This window comes from Bos taurus, chromosome 9 (assembly GCF_002263795.3).
Source record: "Bos taurus isolate L1 Dominette 01449 registration number 42190680 breed Hereford chromosome 9, ARS-UCD2.0, whole genome shotgun sequence".
Lineage (NCBI taxonomy): Eukaryota > Metazoa > Chordata > Mammalia > Artiodactyla > Bovidae > Bos > Bos taurus.
In genome coordinates, this window is record NC_037336.1 from 99,113,437 (window position 1) to 99,118,643 (window position 5,207).

Consider the following 5,207-nt stretch of genomic DNA (forward strand, 5'->3'; position numbering starts at 1 on the left):
CTCCATTCCAGCTCAGAGGATTTACTTTAAACCTCAGACCTCGGAGTCTTGATCTAGAAAATGAGGAAGCCGGATTAGTAATTTTTATGGTCCCTTCCAAATTTGAAAACTAGATGCATCTAGGAACTGTGACATCCTTTAATCTCTCAGTTCTGAATTTCTCTCCTTAAACATTTCTGTCTTGTGGTTTGAGTTTATCAGCTCAGAGTTTGTTTCATTTTCAAGTTTTAAACCGTGGACGAACAATAATCTTCTCCTTGATTTCTTACCGACTCAAGAGATGACCTGAAAGATCTCATTTGCGTGAAGATTCAGGAGACGCAGAGACTCTTGGCTGCGTCCATGGACCGCAGCCCAGCCTGGGCAACAGGGTGCCTTCCCGAGATGTCCACTTGCTGAGAGGGTGTGCAGGACGTTTCTCCTGCCCAGCCCTCAGCAAAGCAGGTCCTGCATCCCACAGCCCAGGTGACGTCTTGCTGCCATGAGACCAGCACTAGCATCTCCCCGCCCCAGGAGGCACTCCCCTCTCACACACGGTCCTCTAACAGCCTTCCTTCCCAGGTAGGTGTCCTCCTTGGGGGCTGGTGTGACCCATCTATCAGACCCTGTCCCTAGCCTCCCAAACGTGAGCCAGAAAGTGACCAAAGGGAAAGAGAGAGAAGCCGAACATGCTGGCCAATCAGCACGTTTGGCTGAGCCTACTGTGTGGAGCGGGTTTGCAGGCCGGGGACACAGCTTGTATCCAGGCTCTGCTTTGTACCGGGGGGTGACTTCCGGCCGCTCCCAGTCCTCCCCTGCCTCAGTTTCCCAATCTGTAGAATGGGAATGTCCCCTGTCTCAAAGGGTTGCAGAATGGTTAACTGAATCAATACAGGTAATAGCTTGGACTGGGGCCTCCCTGATGGTTCAAGCGGTAAAGAATCTACCTGCAATGCAGGAGACATAGGAGACTCAGGTTTGATCCCTGGGTCAGGAAGATCCCCTGGAGGAGGGTGTGACAACCCACTCCAGATGCCGGGAAAATCTCATGGACAGAGGAGCCTGGCTATGGCCCATGGGTTTCAAAGAGTCAGCCATGACTGAAGTGACTGAGCGCACACACACACAAGAGCTTGGACTAGTGTTTGACATGTATAAGTGCTTGGCAAATGTTACCTGTCTTCATGTGGTCATGCTCTTTACCTTCTGACTTGGCTGTCCATCCCTGGACACAAAATGCCTTTGGCCCCTCATCCTGTATGATTGCAGGAGTGTCTGGTGGCGGTACTTTGGGGAGAAAATGTGATGATTGGCACAGATCCTGTCTGGCCAAGTCCCACGGAGCAGCAGGGGCTCACGCGGGGACAGGCGTGCACATTTTCTACAAAGCTATGGAGGCAAAGCCTGTCCTGGGCTCTGACCTGGGAGGTCCTCTCTCCTAAAGACGAAGCCTCGGAACAACTTTGAAAGGCTGGAACCCAGAGCAAAGGGCTTTGGGCAGTGGGCCTGCACCGTCTGGAGGAAAATGAATGGGGTCTCAAAAGCCGCCTTCAGCCATCTGAGGACCCCGTGCTCTTAGGTGAGCCCTGCAGACACGCAGGCGGCCTTCACACATTCAGACTCTCCGACCAAGGCTTCTCATGACTTGTGCATTCATACATTGCTGCTGCAAGGCTATGCATTTTCTGATTTTTGTCACACTCTGATAAGATGGAAAAAACAGTTTTGTGTGCTCTTGCTGACTGAATTGCAGGAGTAATTTCTCATACGACTGAAATCTCAGATTTGGTAGATGCCTTGCCCAGTGGGACAGGAAGCAATTTATCAATTCCCATTAGCTTCAGTCACCAATCAGGAGCTTGCTCTGGCCTGCTTTTTTTCCTGCTCCTGAGCAGCTCACTAATTTCTCTGGCTGAACGAGCTTTCACAGAGCAGTTCCCCTTGACACTGAGCCTGCGGCCCCTCATCAGACAGGAGCTCTTGCATCAGGTGGGAAATGGAGACTCACTGTGCGCTACAGGCCTGGCAGGCAGGCTGTGTCCAGGAGGAGCGAGGTCTTTTAGGATTTGATCTTCCCCTTGAAGACCCTGGGACCTTCCCATTTTGCTGAGCTCAGAAACACCCAAGAAGAAGTCTCCTTTGTCTTTGAACTTCCATTTGGGAAGGCTTTGCTCAGAGGCTGTGTCTGTGAATTTTGAGTTTGGGTCCCCAGAGTCGAGAGATCTTGGGGGGCCGGGCACCTGGCCTCATGTTCTCCTTGCAGGCTCTCCTTTACTCCTTCTCTGCATATTTCCCTTCAAAACAAATCCTCGTGGTAACAGGGTCTCTGTGAGTGCAAATGCTGATGTGAGCAGTTTTCCTGAGAGGAAACGTGAGTGTCTGAGGCACTCCAGCTCTGAGGCCCTGGGTCTATGGATCATTCCCTCCAAGGAAACTGGGAGAGACCACATGCTCACCACACCTTCCCAGGGGGCTCAGATGGCAAATAATCTGTCCACAGTGCAGGAGACTGGGGTTCAACCCCTGGATTGGAAAGATCCCCTGGAGGAGGGCATGGCTACCCACTCCAGGATTCTTGCCTGGAGAATCCCCATGGACAGAGGAGCCCGGTGGGCTACAGTCCACAGGTTGCAGAGTTGGACACAGCTGAGTGACTAGCACACGTGTATTTACCAAAACACAGAGGCTTTAAAACAGCACAGATTGGAAACTCTCTCTCTTTCATCTCCAGTGCTTCTCATTATAGAAAGGAAGACCAAAGGCTATCCCAAGAGAGGGCTTTGATGGAGAATTCCTCCTGTCACCAGTTTCAGTGGAATTCAGCTGGGAGCTGTCACCAGGGGCCCATGGAGGGGGTGACACATGAAGGGGTGTTAGGACAGTTGTCTTTTCCAGCAGGGGCTTCCAGTCTCCAGACAGGTGGGCAGGTCCACATGCTGCTTTCAATGCATTAAACAGAATGCCCTCTGATTTGGGCAACAATACAGAGACATCAGCTGCTTGAGGCGGGTGTGAGGGATACTGTAGGCCATCATTTTGATGGATTTATGTACATTTCTATGGGCCTCCCTGGACACAGCATCTCTGGAGCTGCCTGTGAGTCTGGCTCAAGGTGTGCCTGAAGAAGGCAGGGCCCTGAGGGTGGGCAGACCCGGCCCCTTGCATCACTGCCGACCGGGCGCTTGCAGCTGCCCAGGGATGAAGCAGCAGCCTCTGTGCACGGTCACAGCACTGATGTCAGAGCCGAGGATGCAGGATGGTTGGGGATACAGGGAGGCGAGGGACCACCATGGCAGGGGCCGTGGACTGCCTCCAGGCCCAGTGGAGGGCAAGAGGAGGGTTAGGAGGCCCTTGGGCCCGGAGGTGGCTCAGGTTGGAGGGAGTGGGGGTGGTTGGGAAGGGGTGCTTTCCTCTGCCCGGGGCAGGTCTGCTGGGGACGGTGCAGGGAGCACCCCCGGGCTAGATGCTCTGGGTGAGGATTCGAAGTGATGTGGTCCCCAGCAGGTACTCATCACACCAGGACCAGGCCTGACACACAGCCTCACTTCCCCAAGGGGCTGGCACGTGCAGCATGGCTGGGAGGCGTTGATGGGGACCATGTAAGGCAGGACTGGGGGATGGTCCGGAACAGTCCCAGGGTGCGCCCCACAGTCCTGGCCACACAGGATCCCCCGATGCTCACCCCACCTCCTGCCCGAGCCCCGAGGCCTTGCCACCTTCTCGGCCCCGGAGCTCATCAGTGCTGACCTGTGAGGGGCCTGCAACCCTGCATCCATTTAAGTCCGTCTTCTATGAGTCAGAAGCATGATCAAAGGTCTGAGCCCTCCTCCTCCCTGGCAGGCTCCAGCCCTCCATCACCTTTAAGGCAAATTAACGTGGTAACTATGTCTGATATCAGAAGTTAGAAGTGAAAGTCGTTCAGTCATGTCCGACTCTTTGCGACCCCATGGACTATACAGTCCATGGAATTCTCCAGGCCAGGTCTGGAGTGGGTAGCCTTTCCCTTCTCCAGGGGATCTTCCCAACCCAGGGATCGAACCCAGGTCTCCCGCATTGTGGGCGGATTCCTTATCAACTGAGCCACAATGGAAGCCCAAAAATACTGGAGTCGGTAACCTATCCCTTCTCTAGGGGATCTTCCCAATCCAGGAATGGAACCAGGGTCTCTTGCATTGCAGGCAGATTCTTTACCAACTGAGCTATGAGGGAAGCCATGGTAAAAGGCAGAAGATCGTACCTTTAAGCTAGAATTGAGGGGGATACATAAGCTTTCTTGTAAGCTGTAAAATTCCACACTTGTGGTGGATTCTGTTCAAAATCTCTTCTGAGAATCATCATTTGCCTTTTGGGCCACAGTTCCCACAGTCTGGACTCACCTGATGCAGGTACAGGACTCTGCTGTCCCCCAACAACAGAGGACCCTGGTGCGTGTCGGTGAGGAGTGCAGTGATCAAGTGAGCACCAGGGGAGTGGGGTGGTCGAGTGAGCCGTGGAGGGAGTGGGGTGGTCATCCACGTGATTTGTAGGCCCCTGTTCTGTGTTACTTCTCTTTCCCAATCACACTGCAAGCTCTTCGATGGCAAGGACTGCCTGCTTTTCAATCTCGGATTCTTAGCCTCGTACCTCTTGCCTTGTACCTCTGATGCTCGGTAACCATTCAATGAGACAGTGAGACAGGTAACCACTTCCTAAAATAGGTAAATGCCTGACGTGTGATCCTTCATTAATTGCTGTTTACCCAACTTACCTCTTGGGCAGCACAAGGGGCGTTACACTTTCCATGCACCTTAAAGACCTACAGTTTACAGTACGGGAGGTGGGAAAGCCCCCGGCTGGGACCTTGGATAAGCTGCTTCACTTTTTGTGAACTTCAGTGTCCTTGTCTTAAATGCGGGCATGAGAATGAGAGAGAGATCAGAGTTCCCGTCGAGTGTGCAGCGCCCCGCCCGCCCAGGGACCATGCAGCTGCAGACACCCAGCCACAAGCACCATGAACACAGGGTCTTCAGTGTGGCTGCCTCGCCAGCTGCGTGGCCGTAGGACTGTATGCGGATAGTCCCCCTTAGGGACTGTCTTGGGCAGGATCGAGGTCATGCTGCTGGGGTGGGGGTGGTCCCCCTGTCTTCACAGTGTTTCCATTTTCCCTTATATCTTCTCTTGACCTGAGATTTTACAGGGGTTCCTGAAGGTGGGGCTCCTGAGTTACACGCCCACCTGCCCCCTGGTCC